Source organism: Phyllobates terribilis, unplaced genomic scaffold (genome assembly GCF_046119375.1).
Source record: "Phyllobates terribilis strain yellow unplaced genomic scaffold, ASM4611937v1 Scaffold_4__5_contigs__length_816908805, whole genome shotgun sequence".
In the NCBI taxonomy this organism is placed as follows: Eukaryota; Metazoa; Chordata; class Amphibia; order Anura; family Dendrobatidae; genus Phyllobates; species Phyllobates terribilis.
In genome coordinates this window covers 683,477,355-683,498,515 of record NW_027362764.1, presented here as the reverse complement: position 1 = coordinate 683,498,515, position 21,161 = coordinate 683,477,355, and the positions used below count along the sequence as shown (strand labels likewise).

Genomic DNA, 21,161 nt, shown 5'->3' with positions numbered 1-21,161 from the left:
TTGTAGTTACATAGTTTCTAATAGTTCATATATATATATATATATATATATATATATACACTTGTCTAAGTAGAGATTGCGTATAATTGTATTTATACATACGTTTATAAAATATATATATATATATTAATTAATAAATTAGAACTTCATATATATAAATTTAAGTAGCAATATTTTGAATTAAATTAGAACCAACCTATATATGTATAAGATATTTAAATAATTCTGTTTCTGTATGAATTTGATATTTAATTTTATTTTCTTATATTTCCTTAGAGTTTTCATTCCAAAGCAGGATTTGATCAAAGAACTCTAAAATGGATTTATTTCTTTATTCGCACAGAAAGTGAAAAAATTGCATGATTTTATGTGTATAACATTTTAAAATAATAACAATATATCTAGTTGAACTATAATATATTTGTAATACTTATTAATTCTTTTGTGCTGCTAATATTTTCTGTGCATGAAGTGTTCGTGCAAATTAAAGTAGCTTTACAGCATGACGTGTGACAGCTGCGGCCTTTGAACTTTGAGCTAATAGTATAGGATCCCATTCATTCTATTTTCAACTGATGTAACTTAAGACCGGGCAGCCAGTGAAAAAAGAATCTAAGACAAGAGTTTTTTCAAGTGTCTGAAATTCCAGTGACTTACTCTCATGTTATATAATATGTACTTGGGGAATATTCAAAGAAATATAAAGATATTCAATTGATATGGCAATGCGCATTAATAAACTGGGATACAACAATTTTGGGTTAAATATATATATATATATATCTAAAACTTCATATGTGGAATGTTTTAGTTGAACAGATCTGTGAATGTCAGAGTGAAGGTGACAGATGAGTAAATCAGCAGCTGCTAAGTGTGATTGATGTGACAGAGGCCTCGTATGTTTGTATGTTTGAAAAAAAAAATGTTTCTTTATGTGAAGGTACAAAAATATATTTAATTCTGAGGAAATCCTCTTTGGTCAGACCTCATCTGGAATACTGTGTACAGTTTTGGGCACCACATTTTAAAAAAGACATAGACAAACTGGAGCAAGTTCAGAGAAGAGCGACCAGAATGGTGACTGGTCTGCAAACCATGTCCTATGAGGAACGGTTGCAGGATTTGGGAATGTTTAGCTTGCAAAAAAGAAGACTGAGAGGAGACTTAATAGCTGTCTACAAATATTTCAAGGGCTGTCACATTGTAGAAGGATCATCTTTATTCTCATTTGCACAAGGAAAGACTAGAAGCAATGGGATGAAACTAAATGGGAGGAGACACAGATTAGATATTAGAAAAAACTTTTTGACAGTTAGGGTGATTAATGAGTGGAACAGGCTGCCACGAGAGGTGGTGAGTTCCCCTTCAATGGACGTCTTCAAACAGAGGCTGGACAGAGATCTGTCTGAGATGATCTAGTGAATCCTGCTTTGAGCAGGGGGTTGGACCAGATGACCCAGGAGGTCCCTTCCAACTCTACCATTCTATGATTCTATGATTCTATGAAATTATAATACATAATTAGGTATTATCTACAAATATATATTTCTATATTTCTTTAATAATTACTATTTCTTGATTTAACTAATAGTGGATAAGGGCAACCACACATCAAAATGGTTTACAAAGCAAATTTATATTTAGAATAATTTTCCACATGATAATATTCTTGAAAAACTATAATATTATTTTTAATGGTTACCTAAATAGGTACACTCCTCTCTTTAGTCAAATCTATGCTACTCATCGATATGAAATTTATGCACAATATTTCTAGAAGAATAATTATTTTTAATTGGGTTCTGATATATACATAAATTTTATAAAATAATATTTTTGGTATTAAGGGGGAAAATGTGTTTTTGATCCTGATTACATAATCACTTTTGATCAATACTTATTTTCCACACATTTTAATAAAGAAGAAATAATAATAAGGTACTATGGTATAATTAAGAAGGGTATTACATGCAAAGTTGCATAATTTAATATTTTTTGGTGGTACAAGGTTATGACAAATATGAAATTATCCAGATAATGGAGCTATAAGGGTATTTTTTATGGAGAATATAATTACTCTGCATTTGTCATTAAAATTTAAAGTGCTTATTTTTATTTTTATTCTTATTTTTACTCTTAATTTTATTTTTCATTTTTAAAATTTTATTCTTACTTTATACTTCTTATTTTTCTATTTTTTCATTTTTTAATTCTCATTTGATTTTATTTCAGTTCAATATCTCAATTGAGAAAACACATTAATATTTAATAAAGTAATGTCTAATACAAGAGTATTGCTTCATTAAATATATATTGCTAAGGAAAAAAATGTTTACATTTTCTGAGTAAACACAACAATTCATTCATTCATTTATTCATTCATTCATTCATTCATACATTCATATATTTATTCATTTTGGTTCAGGAGTATACATTCTTTGATATTATTGGTTTAATAAAGATATAAAAACTTGTTTTTTCAAAATACACTGACACCTATGGGTTGGAAAAGGTAATTACACCTATGACATAAAAATGTTCTATCATATGGAGAACTTGATTGATAATGAATTATTATCTATTATTGTTTATTATTCCAAACATAATTTATTTTAATATTTTGATAATAATTAGATGGATATTACTGATTGCTATGGTACGCTGTGATATTATAGGTTAGGAAAAACTGCCAGATTTGGTATCAGATTAGGGAATGAAGACTTCAATCAAGACATCGCAATTATGAATTCTATCTTAATAAAGACTTTTAATTTTTATACATCAAAGAGATTCTCAAAAGTTACAAGAAGAAGCAACTGATATCCGGACGTCTCAGAAGGTAACAGGTGTGAATGCTGAGTGTTACAATAGACTGTGTCCATTACATACAATACAATTCACACCACTGATCACCAGGACGGCAGAGGACGATGATCCTATATGTACTGTGTTGTGTTCAAGTTTCATCACGTTCCACTGGTTTCTTATCACCTGCAACGCTTCAATGAAAGCTGGTGAACAGGTAATACCTGGCATATGTGTCCTGTATATAAAGGACTGAGTACTGGTTATGGTGCTATATAAAGCAGGGAAGTGTCAAGTTAACCCTTGCTTTACTGACCAAAGACGTCACATCTGTTCCAAAAGTGACACGAGACCAGTGCGGACACACGGAAGATTCCAAAGACGATCCAACGTAAGGCCAGGTGACACTGCACAGATATTAAAGCTACATTTCATCCATGGACTTTGTTTTCTTATCAACTGACACACATGATCTTTCTAATAAAGAGTACAGTTTATGGACTGAACAATAATGAACACAATTATGGACTGTACAATATCTACATGCTGTAATTTATTTCAAAGGAGTTTTCATCTAAAGACTGTGTTATAAAAGAACCAAGAAGAAGACGAGACGACGACCCGATGACATCAGATGATGACGATTGAACCCGCGATTGCTTCAATTTAGATATAGGGAAGTATAATTATACATATTAAATGAATATTAGTCACGGCTTACCATAACATGAATTCACATCATTATATAACAATAATCCGATATTGATACTATTATTACTATTATTATTATTATGGAAATTTAATGATATTGCCAAGGAAGAAGGAAAGAAAAAATGATTGATGAATGTATCTTCTTTTGAGAAATTTCAGTTAAAGTCCTTTTATTCTCAAAAAAGGGGGAAATGTTAAATGGTTAATTATGGAAATTCATTTGGAATGTTAATCGATAATCTTTTTTCTGAGTTCTATGCCTCAGCCATCGTGTCTAGTTGACATGCGCTATTTGTGTGTGTATTTTTGGTTCACTACCATATGTAGAACAGGTGTCCATACGACTGGCTATAAAAGCCCATGGTACAGAAAGGGGGGGCTCTCTTGCTCTGCCCACCCCACAAGACACAGAATCTTCATGCTGAGAAGCAGATGACAAGTAGGCCTGGTCACATTCTGGACAAAGTCATGATTTACCAGCCAGGATCCAAGGAAAGATGGGTGAATCTCAACAATTAAGCTAATTATGGACAAATGGACAATTACTTTATAACTAATTATTGTATGTACCTGCTGCAATCTGATTCTTTTTAATGGACAATCCAAAAATAAATAGATACATTTTTTTATAAGAATATCGTGATATTGATACTTTGAGAAGTCCTCAGTAGAAAAAAATAATACAGGAAGAGTATTATTTTACAATGGTGAGCCAGCCAGTCCTGTTTTTTTGTTTTTTAAATTAAGTAAGTGAATTTCTTCCGTGAACAAGGGGGGAGTCCTTACGATCTGAACAGCTGTTGTTCACGTGTCAGTAAATTCACTAGTTTGTCACGAGAACCAGAAAGGACCTACAGACTGAGGAAAGACAGGAAGCAGAGGTACTAACAAGGAACAGAATCACACAGGAAAAGAATCAGACGAACTGAAGACAGGACGTGCTGATAAAGAGAAGCCAAGGAATCTTAAGGTAAGCAAAATATGGATATAATTTCTTCTTTTGCTAAACAAAGTAATATTAATTTCAAAGGTAATGTAGGAGATGACATAGAAGTTTTGTGGCTCAGTTTATACAAAGAATGTGAATTGCAGAATTTACAGTTAACTTCTAAATTGGTAAATAGACACAAACAGAAATTGAGAAATATTCTACATTTGGTAGATTTTTTTCATAGTCTTGTGTTAGAGATTACTAAGCAGGAAAATAGTGTAGAAGTGTCAGACGGTGATACTGATTCTGACTGTAATGTGGAAAATGAACAAGAAGTAAGACACGTGTCTGTAACTGAAGGTGACCTTGGGTCTGACCAAGAGACGGACATACAGAAACCTGACATGGGAGGAGACATGACTGACATACGAGAAACCGACATACTAGGTGATGTGGGAGGAGACGTGAGTGACGTAGGAGGAACGGACATACAAGAGCCACTAAAAATATCAGAGAATTCTGGAATTACCCAGGCTCAACTCCAAATTAAAATGAGGAAAAATTTGCTGAAATTATACAAAATCATGCCAAAATATGATGTCAAAATCCATGCCTGTAGAAATTCAGAGACATTTGAGAGCTTCTATGATAAGTTTGATTTATCCAATAAGGAGAGGAATCAATTATTTAAAATATGGATTCCTGTGACATTGTCCAGACGTTTACATTTAATGCCCTGTGAAAATGACTCTCCTAATGGATAGGAAAATGATTCGGACAGATTAAGATATTTTATTTATTGTGTCACAAAGGATTTTCCCAACATAGAAGATCTGCAGAAACTAAGGATTGGTAGGAAGGAATGTACATATACATTCATGTCCATATTTGAACGGTTGTACAAAGCTCTCATCAAAAATGGAAAAGTACAACATATGATAACAACTTTTGTACAAAAATTCAAATTCCTAAATTCAGTTTCCCAAGTTATGGCATCACAAAAAATATATTATTTGAATGTGCGCAGATGCTGGATTTTGTTAGAAAACATGAGAATCGTGAAAAGAAAATAAATCAAGCTAAATTTATAAAACCAGGAAAGGTAAAATCTTACCAAAAGCCAATATCAAACTCTCCTAGACTGAGTCATCCCCATAGTGAACTCTATCAAATACGCAGAAGATTTCATATATGTTATAAGCCATATCAGCCAGTGCAAAGATCCATCTCTCCACAGAATGAGTTAATTCTCAGTCAGAACTGTGATTCTCTAAAAAGGAAAACGGCTGAAACTGATGGACAGAGACAGGTGAGACGACCAACTCACTGTGACGTCATGGAATGTGGACAGAAGAACAGGCATTTCTCTGAGGTTTTGAAGGATAGAAAAATGTCTTTCCTAAATAGGGCGTTCCTGGAGATATTTGAGAGAGACAGAAGATTTGGTTTAGGGAGTGGCTAAGGAAAAACTGTAATTATAATGTTGTATCAAAATGTAATACAATGTCTCAATATTTATTTATAATCTCATACAGTAAAATTGTAGTTCAATAGTTTCTAATAGTTCATATATATATATATATATATATATACACTTGTCTAAGTAGAGATTGCGTATAATTGTATTTATATATACGTTTATAAAATATATATATATATATTAATTAATAAATTAGAACTTCATATATATAAATTTAAGTAGCAATATTTTGAATTACATTAGAACCAACCAATATATGTATAAGATATTTAAATAATTCTGTTTCTGTATGAATTTGATATTTAATTTTATTTTCTTATATTTCCTTAGAGTTTTCATTCCAAAGCAGGATTTGATCAAAGAACTCTAAAATGGATTTATTTCTTTATTCACACAGAAAGTGAAAAAATTGCATGATTTTATGTGTATAACATTTTAAAATAATAACAATATATCTAGCTGAACTATAATATATATGTAATACTTATTAATTCTTTTGTGCTGCTAATATTTTCTGTGCATGAAGTGTTCGTGCAAATTAAAGTAGCTTTACAGCATGACGTGTGACAGCTGCGGCCTTTGAACTTTGAGCTAATAGTATAGGATCCCATTCATTCTATTTTCAACTGATGTAACTTAAGACCGGGCAGCCAGTGAAAAAAGAATCTAAGACAAGAGTTTTTTCAAGTGTCTGAAATTCCAGTGACTTACTCTCATATTGTATAATATGTACTTGGGGAATATTCAAAGAAATATAAAGATATTCAATTGATATGGCAATGCGCATTAATAAATTGGGATACAACAATTTTGGGTTAAATATATATATATATATATATCTAAAACTTCATATGTGGAATGTTTGAGTTGAACAGATCTGTGAATGTCAGAGTGAAGGTGACAGATGAGTAAATCAGCAGCTGCAAAGTGTGATTGATGTGACAGAGGCCTCGTATGTTTGTATGCTTGAAAAAAAAAATGTTTCTTTATGTGAAGGTACAAAAATATATTTAATTCTGAGGAAATTATAATACATAATTAGGTATTATCTACATATATATATTTCTATATTTCTTTAATAATTATTATTTCTTGATTTAACTAATAGTGGATAAGGGCAACCACACATCAAAATGGTTTACAAAGCAAATTTATATTTAGAATAATTTTCCACATGATAATATTCTTGAATAACTATAATATTATTTTTAATGGTTACCTAAATAGGTACACACCTCTCTTTAGTCAAATCTATGCTACTCATCGATATGAAATTTATGCACAATATTTCTAGAAGAATAATTATTTTTAATTGGGTTCTGATATATACATAAATTTTATAAAATAATATTTTTTGGTATTAAGGGGGAAAATGTGTTTTTGATCCTGATTACATAATCACTTTTGATCAATACTTATTTTCCACACGTTTTAATAAAGAAGAAATAATAATAAGGTACTATGGTATAATTAAGAAGGGTATTACATGCAAAGTTGCATTTTTTAATATTTTTTGGTGGTACAAGGTTATGACAAATATGAAATCATCCAGCTAATGGAGCTATAAGGGTATTTTTTATGGAGAATATAATTACTCTGCATTTGTCATTAAAATTTAAAGGCCTTATTTTTATTTTTATTCTTATTTTTACTCTTAATTTTATTTTTCATTTTTAAAATTTTATTCTTACTTTATACTTCTTATTTTTCTATTTTTTCATTTTTTAATTCTCATTTGATTTTATTTCAGTTCAATATCTCAATTGAGAAAACACATTAATATTTAATAAAGTAATGTCTAATACAAGAGTATTGCTTCATTAAATATATATTGCTAAGGAAAAAAATGTTTACATTTTCTGAGTAAACACAACAATTCATTCATTCATTTATTCATTCATTCATTCATTCATACATTCATATATTTATTCATTTTGGTTCAGGAGTATACATTCTTTGATATTATTGGTTTAATAAAGATATAAAAACTTGTTTTTTCAAAATACACTGACACCTATGGGTTGGAAAAGGTAATTACACCTATGACATAAAAATGTTCTATCATATGGAGAACTTGATTGATAATGAATTATTATCTATTATTGTTTATTATTCCAAACATAATTTATTTTAATATTTTGATAATAATTAGATGGATATTACTGATTGCTATGGTACGCTGTGATATTATAGGTTAGGAAAAACTGCCAGATTTGGTATCAGATTAGGGAATGAAGACTTCAATCAAGACATCGCAATTATGAATTCTATCTTAATAAAGACTTTTAATTTTTATACATCAAAGAGATTCTCAAAAGTTACAAGAAGAAGCAACTGATATCCGGACGTCTCAGAAGGTAACAGGTGTGAATGCTGAGTGTTATAATAGACTGTGTCCATTACATACAATACAATTCACACCACTGATCACCAGGACGGCAGAGGACGATGATCCTATATGTACTGTGTTGTGTTCAAGTTTCATCACGTTCCACTGGTTTCTTATCACCTGCAACGCTTCAATGAAAGCTGGTGAACAGGTAATACCTGGCATATGTGTCCTGTATATAAAGGACTGAGTACTGGTTATGGTGCTATATAAAGCAGGGAAGTGTCAAGTTAACCCTTGCTTTACTGACCAAAGACGTCACATCTGTTCCAAAAGTGACACGAGACCAGTGCGGACACACGGAAGATTCCAAAGATGATCCAACGTAAGTCCAGGTGACACTGCACAGATATTAAAGCTACATTTCATCCATGGACTTTGTTTTCTTATCAACTGACACACATGATCTTTCTAATAAAGAGTACAGTTTATGGACTGAACAATAATGAACACAATTATGGACTGTACAATATCTACATGCTGTAATTTATTTCAAAGGAGTTTTCATCTAAAGACTGTGTTATAAAAGAACCAAGAAGAAGACGAGACGACGACCCGATGACATCAGATGATGACGATTGAACCCGCGATTGCTTCAATTTAGATATAGGGAAGTATAATTATACATATTAAATGAATATTAGTCACGGCTTACCATAACATGAATTCACATCATTATATAACAATAATCCGATATTGATACTATTATTACTATTATTATTATTATGGAAATTTAATGATATTGCCAAGGAAGAAGGAAAGAAAAAATGATTGATGAATGTATCTTCTTTTGAGAAATTTCAGTTAAAGTCCTTTTATTCTCAAAAAAGGGGGAAATGTTAAATGGTTAATTATGGAAATTCATTTGGAATGTTAATCGATAATCTTTTTTCTGAGTTCTATGCCTCAGCCATCGTGTCTAGTGACATGCGCTATTTGTGTGTGTATTTTTGGTTCACTACCATATGTAGAACAGGTGTCCATACGACTGGCTATAAAAGCCCATGGTACAGAAAGGGGGGGCTCTCTTGCTCTGCCCACCCCACAAGACACAGAATCTTCATGCTGAGAAGCAGATGACATGTAGGCCTGGACACATGCTGGACAAAGACATGATTTACCAGCCAGGATCCAAGGAAAGATGGGTGAATCTCAACAATTAAGCTAATTATGGACAAATGGACAATTACTTTATAACTAATTATTGTATGTACCTGCTGCAATCTGATTCTTTTTAATGGACAATCCAAGAATAAATAGATACATTTTTTTATAAGAATATCGTGATATTGATACTTTGAGAAGTCCTTGGTAGAAAAAAAATAGTACAGGAAGAGTATTATTTTACAGTCTCCCATCCAAGTACTAACCAGGCATGACCCTGCTTAGTTTCCGAGATCAGATGAGATCGGGTGTGTTCAGGGTGGTGTGGCCGTAGGCAGAGACAAGCCTCTCACTTGCTGCTTTTCTACTTTGACGTGTGGCTGCCGGCTGCCCTTTCCAGTGCTCAGCAAGACCAGGTCCTTTTGTGCTTTCCCTTCTCTTCAATTTTTTTGCTGGCTTCCTTAAAAGGTCTTGTAGACAGAATGCCCCACTCAGAGCCACTGAGCTCACTGATCGGCTGCAGCGCTGTCGACGGAACGTCAACTTCACGGCCAATGCCACAGGCAGGGAGCAGAGGCGAGACTCACCGGTAGACCCGGGTAGGGAGAGTAGAGTGCGGTTAGTTGCTTTCTAATAGCCTGCAGCCGAGGATTAACTTTTAATGAAAGGGAACAATCCCTTTGACTGTCTGCAGCGCGCCACACCTAGGAAGCGCACTCTCACACACAAGCCAGCATGCACACGTGCTCGCACGTGACAACACCCCCTATCTGCCCCTACAACCTTTCCGTCAATATGCATCAGACTCTCCTGCCTGTTTTATGATTTCAGGGCCCTAGCATGAATCACCCCCCCCTCCACAATTCCTTCCGCACCTTCCTTGCCTTCCTTGCACTGAGGTTAGCTCTTTGTCAGCCGTCTGGCTTGGTTACACAAGCTTCGTTGCAGAGAAACATGTTACTTCTGCTGGCCCTCGCTAGGCGGCCGGCATCCAAAACCTTCCCTGGGCACCTGCTGAAAGCCTGGCCCCTTCACGACCCCGGGTGCTTTTAACGCCATCATTTCCACACGGCGAGCTGCGGAGTCAATAAGCACTCCTAGCCGTGGCAAGGAGCTCGGTGTCAGGCCTGCGTGAAGGCGGCGGGGTAGCGTACTTAGCTGCCAACTGGCTCAGAGGCCTTGGGGCTTCCATCATCTAAGTTACTTAAGGTCGGTGTCCGGCAAGGCGCCGTTCCATGCTAGCCGAGCTGGCCAGTAGGTAAAAACGTCATCAAAATGGTCTACAGCACCCGGTGTTCTCAGGAGGACTCCCATCCAAGTACTGTCCGAGCCCAGCCCTGCTTTGCTTCCGAGATCAGATGAGATCGGGCGTATCCAAGGTGGTATGGCCAGTAGAAGCTGCTCGATCCATCGCCCGGCCAGCCTTTCTCAGGATCGCTTGGTGGCGAGCAATCTGGCCGTGACGGGGCGGGCTCCGAAGGGTCCATGCAAAGTCTGTGCCGTCCCTACAGGTGTGGTTTGTTTAGCAGTGAATCACTCGCCGCATCAGGTGTCTTCAAATATGTCTCGGCGCAGGGTCTCCTGCAGGCTAAACCCTTCATCGCGGTAATGTGACAGAAAGAGCAAGCTGGACCCGTAGCTTGGGGGCGGAGCGAGACGTCCAGGGGTGAATGAAGGAAGAGTGTGAGATGGTTGCCAGTGACTTTGAGCTGCTCTTCAGGGGGGAGGGTCGTGTTGCCTGCAAAGGTCTTCTGCTTGGGGTTACCGGTGGTTGCCTCCAGCCACGCGGGAGACGCTGGTCCTGGTGAAAAGGAGCCTAGTATTAAAAGTAAAGAAGCAACAATGCTGGAGGCCCACGGTGATCAGAAGGATGCTGGTGTTTTGCAGAGATGAAATTGCGCAAGAGAGAAAGCAAATGAAAAAAAGAAAAGAGAATGAATGTGTGCACTTGTGAAAGGGAATGGAAAAAAGGCATAGAAGAGAATGCCCCCTGCTGGTGGAAGGAAGGAAAAAGCAAAAGCCTACAGCCCCTGGTATTCCCAGGTGGTCTCCGATCCAAGAACTAACCAGGCCCAACCCTGCTTAGCTTTTGAGATCAGACAAGATTGGGCGTGTTCAGGGTGGTGTGGCCATGGGCAGAGACAAGCCTCTCACTTGCTGCTTTTCTACTTTGACGTCTGGCTGCCGGCTGCCCTTCCTAGTGCTCAGCAAGACCAGGTCCTTTTGTGCTTTACCTTCTCTTCAATTTTTTTGCTGGCTTCCTTAAAAGGTCTTGTAGACTCAACGCCCCACTCAGAGCCGCTGAGCTCACTGATCGGCTGCAGTGCTGTCGACGGAACGTCAGCTTCACGGCCAATGCCACAGGCCGGGAGCAGAGGCGAGACTCAGCGGTAGACCCGGGTAGGGTGAGTAGAGCGCGGTTAGTTGCTTTCTAATAGGCTGCAGCCGGGGATTAACTTTTAATGAAAGGGAACAATCCCTTTGACTGTCTGCAGTGCGCCACACCTAGGAAGCGCACTCTCACACACAAGCCAGCATGCACACGTGCTCGCACGTGACTACACCCCCTATCTGCCCCTACAACCTCTCCGTCACCATGCATCAGACTCTCCTGCCTGTTTTATGATTTCAGGGCCCTAGCAGGAATCACCCCCCTCCCCAATTCCTTCCTTGCACTGAGGTTAGCTCTTTGTCAGCCATCTGGCTTGGTTACACAAGCTTCTTTGCAGAGAAACATGTTACTTCTGCTGGCCCTCGCTAGGCGGCTGGCATCCAAATCCTTCCCTGGGCACCTGCTGAAAGCCTGGCCCCTTCACGACCCCGGGTGCTTTTAACGCCATCATTTCCACACGGCGAGCTGCGAAGTCAATAAGCACTCCTAGCCGTGGCAAGGAGCTCGGTGTCAGGCCTGAATGAAGGCGGCGGGGTAGCGTACTTAGCTGCCAACTGGCTCAGAGGCCTTGGGGCTTCCATCATCTAAGTTACTTAAGGTCGGTGTCCGGCAAGGCGCCGTTCCATGCTAGCCGAGCTGGCCAGTAGGTAAAAACGTCATCAAAATGGTCTACAGCACCCGGTGTTCCCAGGAGGTCTCCCATCCAAGTACTGTCTGAGCCCAGCCCTGCTTTGCTTCCAAGATCAGACAAGATCAGGCATATCCAAGGTGGTATGGCCAGTAGACGCTGCTCGATCCATCGCCCGGCCAGCCTTTCTCAGGATCACTTGGTGGCGAGCAATCTGGCCGTGACGGGGCGGGCTCCGAAGGGTCCATGCAAAGGCTGTGCCGTCCCTACAGGTGTGGTTTTTTAGCAGTGATTCACCCGCCGCATCAGGTGTCTTCAAAAATGGCTCGGCGCAGGGTCTCCTGCAGGCTAAACCCTTCATCGCGGTAATGTGACAGAAAGAGCAAGCTGGACGCATAACTTGGGGACGGAGCGAGATGTCCAGGGGTGAATGAAGGAAGAGGGTGAGATGGTTGCCAGTGACTTTGAGCTGCTCTTCAGGGGGGAGGGTCATGTTGCCTGCAAAGGTCTTCTGCTTGGGGTTACCGGTGGTTGCCTCCAGCCACGCGGGAGACGCTGGTCCTGGTGAAAAGGAGCCTAGTATTAAAAGTAAATAAGCAACAATGCTGGAGGCCCACGGTGATCAGAAGGATGCTGGTATTTTGCAGAGATGAAATAGCGCAAGAGAGAAAGCAAATGAAAAAAAGAAAAGAGAATGAATGTGTGCACTTGTGAAAGGGAATGGAAAAAAGGCATAGAAGAGAGTGCCCCCTGCTGGTGGAAGGAAGGAAAAAGCAAAAGCCTACAGCACCTGGCATTCCCAGGCGGTCTCTGTTAAATGGTTAATTATGAAAATTCATTTGGAATGTTAATCGATAATCATTTTTCTGAGTTCTATGCCTCAACCATCGTGTCTAGTTGACATGCGCTATTTGTGTGTGTATTTTTGGTTCACTACCATATGTAGAACAGGTGTCCATACGACTGGCTATAAAAGCCCATGGTACAGAAAGGGGGGGCTCTCTTGCTCTGCCAACCCCACAAGACACAGAATCTTCATGCTGAGAAGCAGATGACACGTAGGCCTGGACACATGCTGGACAAAGACATGATTTACCAGCCAGGATCCAAGGAAAGATGGGTGAATCTCAACAATTAAGCTAATTATGGACAAATGGACAATTACTTTATAACTAATTATTGTATGTACCTGCTGCAATCTGATTCTTTTTAATGGACAATCTGTCACGCTGTCTCTGTATACTGGAGGTAGGGGGCCTAAGCTGACCCTAAGCTGGGGCCCAGACTAATCCCTCAACCTGGAGGTACTGTTAAAGGTACAGAGGTCCAGGCCGCCAGCGTAACCCCTACCTCCTGAGGATCCCTGCACCTAAGTAATCTAGTCCTGAGAAGGACCCCGATCAGAACAAAAGGGGACAAGTAATAATATGCCCACACACAGTACTTAGACGAACGAGACAGTACAAGGGAAAAACCAAAACCACCTTGCATACAAAAACTACACAACTACAACAGAGGGAACACCAACGGGAAAGGAGATAAATGATAAAGCGAGGAAGGGAAAAAACACTCCAAATACACTTATCTCAGAAACTCCAAATACCACGATCCGCTCTATTAGTCTGCATGAAATGCTTTCACCGACACTTCCCAAACAGACCAGAAGGCATTTGAAGGAGTCTCACTACAGCAGCATTGATTGCAGCTGGGCGAGGCTGGACCTCGTCTAGCACAGAGAGAGAGAGAATTAACTCCCTCACTGCCGAAAACACAAAGCACCAAAAAGTCAGCTGCGAGAAGTCAGGCTGTGTAATCGTGACGATCTTCGTGGCGACACACGCGTGACAGTACCCCCCCTTCTACGAGGGGCCTCCGGACCCTCAGGGCCAGGTTTATCCGGGTGAGTCGTGTGGAAGGCCCGAACTAATCGGTCTGCGTTAATATCCGACGCAGGAACCCACATCCTCTCCTCAGGACCATACCCTTTCCAATGAACCAGGTACTGAAGGGACCGGCGATTAAAGCGTGAATCGATGACCCTCGATACCTGGAACTCCAAGTTACCATTGACCACCACTGGAGGGGGAGGTAAAGGTGACGGTACCACCGGCGCCACATACCTCTTAAGCAACGATCTGTGGAACACGTTGTGAATTTTAAACATAGGGGGGAGGTCAAGACGGAATGCCACCGGATTAATAATAGAACTGATTCTGTACGGCCCGATGAACCTGGGACCCAGTTTCCAGGAGGGAACCTTAAGTTTAATATTCCTGGTAGACAACCATACCCGATCGTTCACACTTAGGTCCGGACCAGACACTCTCCTCCTATCAGCAATACGTTTGTATCGGTTCCCCATAGTATTCAGATTCTTCAGCACCCCTCTCCATACTGAAGCGAGTGATGAGGAAAATCGTTCCTCCTCAGGAACCCCCACGAAGAGCCCCCCCTACTGAAAGTACAAAACTGGGGGTGAAAACCATATGCCCCAAAAAACGGGGACTTACCAGTGGACTCGCTCCGCCTATTATTAAGAGCAAACTCTGCCAGAGGTAAGAAAGAAGCCCAGTCCTCCTGGTTCTCTGACACAAAACACCGGAGATATGTCTCCAAGCTCTGGTTCATACGTTCCGTCTGACCATTGGTCTGAGGATGAAAAGCCGATGAGAATGACAAATGCATCCCCCGCCGTGCACAAAACGCCTTCCAGAACTTGGACACAAACTGAGACCCCTGATCAGACACCACCTCGGAGGGTACCCCGTGAAGCCTCACAATCTCCCCAATGAACCCCTGCGCAAGAGTTTTAGCATTAGGGAGAGCCAGAAGAGCGATAAAATGTGCCATCTTGCTGAACCTGTCCACTACAACGAGTATGACCGTTTTACCCGAAGACGGAGGGAGGTCTGTAATAAAGTCCATAGACAGATGAGTCCAAGGACGCTCCGGGATCTTCAAAGGTAAGAGGGCCCCAGACGGATGGGTATGTGAGGTCTTAGAGCGCGCACAAACCCCACAGGACGCGACAAAAGTTACCACCTCCTTATGTAAGTTAGGCCACCAAAACCGACGCGAGAGGAGATCCACAGTTGCTTTACTCCCCGGGTGTCCTGCCAAAACTGAGTTATGGTGTGCCTCGATCACCTTTTGTCGCAACTGATCTGGAACAAACAGTCTCCCCGGAGGTCCAACAGGGGCGTCCCCCTGAGCCTCCAATACCTTCTCCTCCAGCTCAGAGCATACTGCCGAAACCACCACCCCCTCCTGAAGGATAGGAATCGGGTCGTCCGTATTCCCGGCCCCAGGGAAACTACGAGATAAGGCATCCGCCTTTACATTTTTTGACCCAGGACGATATGTAATGACAAAATTAAACCTGGTAAAAAACAATGACCACCTAGCTTGTCTGGGATTCAGACGTTTCACGGACTCCAGATATAGCAGGTTCTTGTGATCGGTGATGACGGTGACCGGATGGACTGCCCCCTCCAAAAAATGGCGCCACTCCTCAAAAGCTAACTTAATGGCCAAGAGTTCCCTATTGCCGACATCGTAATTCCTCTCAGCGGACGACAATTTTTTAGAGAAAAAGGCGCACGGATGCCACTTACCAGGGGACGAACCCTGTGACAATACTGCTCCCACCCCTACCTCGGAAGCGTCTACCTCTACAATGAATGGCTGTGACGCATCAGGTTGAATGAGTATGGGTGCCGAGGCAAAACATTTTTTCAAGGAGGAGAATGCTTGACAAGCCTTGTCAGACCACCTAGAAAAATCCGTCCCCTTTTTAGTCATGTCTGTGAGAGGCTTAATCATGGACGAGAAATTACGAATGAACTTCCGGTAATAATTAGCAAACCCCAGAAAACGTTGTAGTGCCTTAAGATTCTCTGGTCGATCCCACTCAAGAACTGCCCGCACTTTCCCAGGGTCCATACGAAAACCGGACGCTGAAACCAGGAAGCCTAAAAACTGGAGTTCCTGTACGGCGAACACACACTTTTCCCATTTGGCATACAGTTTATTATCCCGCAAGATCTGTAACACCTGCCTAACGTGCTCCTGATGAGACACCAGATCCGGCGAGTAAATTAAGATATCATCCAGATATATGACAACAAACTGTCCCACCAGGCGGCGAAAAATGTCATTAACAAAGTGTTGGAACACCGCCGGGGCATTAGTCAGACCGAATGGCATGACAAGGTTCTCATAATGCCCCTCCGGAGTGTTAAACGCCGTCTTCCACTCATCCCCCTCCTTCATCCTAATCAGATTGTACGCCCCCCTGAGATCCAACTTAGAGAACCATTTGGCGCCCACGATCTGATTAAAGAGATCGGGAATAAGTGGGAGCGGATACGGATCTCGGACCGTAATCTGATTAAGTTCACGGAAATCCAGGCAAGGGCGTAGGCCTCCATCTTTCTTCTTAACAAAGAAGAACCCCGCAGCCACCGGTGAAGATGAAGGTCTAATATGCCCCTTAGCCAGACTTTCTGAAATATAATCCTTCATGGCCTGCCTCTCAGGACCAGAAAGGTTATACAACCTAGCTTTAGGTAACTTGGCCTCAGGGAGCAGTTTTACAGAACAGTCATACTCGCGATGAGCAGGTAGTTCCTGACACCCTTTCTCCGAGAATACATCCTCAAAGTCCGCCAGAAATGGAGGTAAGACCCAAGGAGTAGCCGCACCGATGACCGTGTTCATGCAGTTTTTATTACAGAATTTACTCCATTGGCTTATCTCTCTGGTTTGCCAATTAATAACCGGGTTATGCTTAGTTAACCAAGGAAGGCCCAACACTATAGGAGTGGGAAGACCCTCCAACACGTAGCAAGACAACAGTTCTTTATGTATCGCCCCCACTTGAAGTTTTACGTCATGCACAGCTTGCAAAAAACTTCCCTGACCGAGAGGCCTGGCATCGATCGAGAATATGGGGATGGGTTTAGCCAACTCACTCAATCGCATACCTTGAACCCGGGCAAACCGAGCATCAACCAGATTAGCCCCGGCCCCACTATCCAGAAGAACAGATATCCTCTCAGTTCTCGTACCCACCACCACCTCCGCCGGTACGAGAAACTGAGACGAACCTAGGGACGAAATACCTACTCCCAGATTGCCGTCCACCACACAACCTGGGATCAACAGTTTTCCGATGACTCTTCACTCTGCAAGGGACGGGATGGACACCCCCCAATAAAATGTCCCTTTCTCCCGCAGAAGAAACACCTTCCTGTCTTATGGCACACCACCGGTCCCCTCCCCCGAAATGATGTCCCTCCTAATTGCATAGGCTCCTCTGGACTGACCAGGGGAACCACCATATGAGGGGACCTTGTAGGAGGTGGAGTCATCACAGGGGGTAGAGTTATCCCGCACCTCTCCCGAAGCTGTCTGTCAACGCGAATAGCAAGGGCCATAGCGGCTTCCAGTGACGCGGGAGAGTCATACTGTGCCAACACATCCTGTAATTTGTCGGATAAACCTTGACAAAACTGGCTCCTAAGAGCCGGGTCATTCCACTGGGTGTCCGTGGCCCACCTACGGAACTCCGAACAGAATTCCTCCGCCGGACGATCTCCCTGCTGGATCCTACGTAACTTAGACTCAGCAAGGGAGATCCGATCTGGGTCATCATAAACGAGTCCCAGAGCAGCGAAAAACCTATCCACTGACTGGAGAGCCGGGGAGCCCGGGGGAAGAGAGAACGCCCAAGATTGTGGGTCCCCTTGTAGGAGCGAGATGACAATTCCCACCCTTTGTTCTTCACTCCCCGATGACCGAGGCCGCAGCCGAAAGTACAACTTGCATGCCTCCCGGAAAACAAAAACTTGTCCCGCCCCCCAGTGAACCTGTCAGGGAGAGCTACTTTAGGTTCTGGTCCGGCTTGCTCCTGAGGATGCAAAACCTTGGACCTAACGTCCGCCAGCTCCATGGACAAACTCTGCAACTGCCGAGCTAGACCGGCTACTGGATCCATGGTAGCTGGAGAAAAACTAAGTGGATCGGTGAAAATGTCACGCTGTCTCTGTATACTGGAGGTAGGGGGCCTAAGCTGACCCTAAGCTGGGGCCCAGACTAATCCCTCAACCTGGAGGTACTGTTAAAGGTACAGAGGTCCAGGCCGCCAGCGTAACCCCTACCTCCTGAGGATCCCTGCACCTAAGTAATCTAGTCCTGAGAAGGACCCCGATCACAACAAAAGGGGACAAGTAATAATATGCCCACACACAGTACTTAGACGAACGAGACAGTACAAGGGAAAAACCAAAACCACCTTGCATACAAAAACTACACAACTACAACAGAGGGAACACCAACGGGAAAGGAGATAAATGATAAAGCGAGGAAGGGCAAAAACACTCCAAATACACTTATCTCAGAAACTCCAAATGCCACGATCCGCTCTATTAGTCTGCATGAAATGCTTTCACCGACACTTCCCAAACAGACCAGAAGGCATTTGAAGGAGTCTCACTACAGCAGCATTGATTGCAGCTGGGCGAGGCTGGACTTCGTCTAGCACAGAGAGAGAGAGAATTAACTCCCTCACTGCCGAAAACACAAAGCACCAAAAAGTCAGCTGCGAGAAGTCAGGCTGTGTAATCGTGACGATCTTCGTGGCGACACACGCGTGACACAATCCAAGAATAAATAGTTACATTTTTTTATAAGAATATCGTGATATTGATACTTTGAGAAGTCCTCAGTAGAAAAAAATAATACAGGAAGAGTATTATTTTACAATGGTGAGCCAGCCAGTCCTGTTTTTTTGTTTTTTAAATTAAGTAAGTGAATTTCTTCCGTGAACAAGGGGGGAGTCCTGACGAGCTGAACAGCTGTTGTTCACGTGTCAGTAAATTCACTAGTTTGTCACGAGAAGCAGAAAGGACCTACAGACTGAGGAAAGACAGGAAGCAGAGGTACTAACAAGGAACAGAATCACACAGGAAAAGAATCAGACGAACTGAAGACAGGACGTGCTGATAAAGAGAAGCCAAGGAATCTTAAGGTAAGCAAAATATGGATATAATTTCTTCTTTTGCTAAACAAAGTAATATTAATTTCAAAGTTAATGTAGGAGATGACATAGAAGTTTTGTGGCTCAGTTTATACAAAGAATGTGAATTGCAGAATTTACAGTTAACTTCTAAATTGGTAAATAGAGACAAACAGAAATTGAGAAATATTCTACATTTGGTAGATTTTTTTCATAGTCTTGTGTTAGAGATTTCTAAGCAGGAAAATATTGTAGAAGTGTCAGACGGTGAAACTGATTCTGACTGTAATGTGGAAAATGAACAAGAAGTAAGACACGTGTCTGTAACTGAAGGTGACCTTGGGTCTGACCAAGAGACGGACAGACAGAAACCTGACATGGGAGGAGACATGACTGACATACGAGAAACCGATATACTAGGTGATGTGGGAGGAGACGTGAGTGACGTAGGAGGAACGGACGTACAAGAGCCACTAAAAAATATCAGAGAATTCTGGAATTACCCAGGCTCAACTCCAAATTAAAATGAGGAAAAATTTGCTGAAATTATACAAAATCATGCCAAAATATGATGTCAAAATCCATGCCTGTAGAAATTCAGAGACATTTGAGAGCTTCTCTGATAAGTTTGATTTAACCAATGAGGAGAGGAATCAATTATTTAAAATATGGATTCCTGTGACATTGTCCAGACGTTTACATTTAATGCCCTGTGAAAATGACTCTCCTAATGGATGGGAAAATGATTCAGACAGATTAAGATATTTGATTTATTGTGTCACAAAGGATTTTCCCAACATAGAAGATCTGCAGAAACTAAGGATTGGTAGGAAGGAATGTACATATACATTCATGTCCATATTTGAACGGTTGTACAAAGCTCTCATCAAAAATGGAAAAGTACAACATATGATAACAACTTTTGTACAAAAATTCAAATTCCTAAATTCAGTTTCCCAAGTTATGGCATCACAAAAAAATTCATTATTTGAATGTGCGCAGATGCTGGATTTTGTTAGAAAACATGAGAATCGTGAAAAGAAAATAAATCAAGCTAAATTTATAAAACCAGGAAAGGTAAAATCTTACCAAAAGCCAATATCAAACTCTCCTAGACTGAGTCATCCCCATAGTGAACTATACACAGAAGATTTCATATATGTTATAAGCCATATCAGCCAGTGCAAAGATCCATCTCTCCACAGAATGAGTTAATTCTCAGTCAGAACTGTGATTCTCTAAAAAGGAAAATGGCTGAAACTGATGGACAGAGACAGGTGAGACGACCAACTCACAGTGACGTCATGGAATGTGGACAGAAGAACAGGCAGTTCTCTGAGGTTTTGAAGGATAGAAAAATGTCTTTCCTAAATAGGGCGTTCCTGGAGATATTTGAGAGAGACAGAAGATTTGGTTTAGGGAGTGGCTAAGGAAAAACTGTAATTATAATGTTGTATCAAAATGTAATACAATGTCTCAATATTTATTTATAATCTTATACAGTAAAATTGTAGTTACATAGTTTCTAATAGTTCATATATATATATATATATATATATATATATATACACTTGTCTAAGTAGAGATTGCGTATAATTGTATTTATATATACGTTTATAAGATATATATATATATATTAATTAATAAATTAGAACTTCATATATATAAATTTAAGTAGCAATAGTTTGAATTACATTAGAACC

General features: G+C 40.5%; 3 pseudogenes; all 3 read right to left on the bottom strand.

Annotated features, from left to right (window-relative positions):
• Window positions 1-10,697: 10,697 nt before the first annotated feature.
• LOC141267407 (5S ribosomal RNA) lies at window positions 10,698-10,817 on the bottom strand (annotated as a pseudogene).
• Window positions 10,818-11,438: 621 nt separating this feature from the next.
• On the bottom strand, window positions 11,439-11,557 carry LOC141270084 (5S ribosomal RNA; annotated as a pseudogene).
• A 921-nt stretch (window positions 11,558-12,478) lies between these two features.
• LOC141269400 (5S ribosomal RNA) lies at window positions 12,479-12,598 on the bottom strand (annotated as a pseudogene).
• Window positions 12,599-21,161: the final 8,563 nt, after the last annotated feature.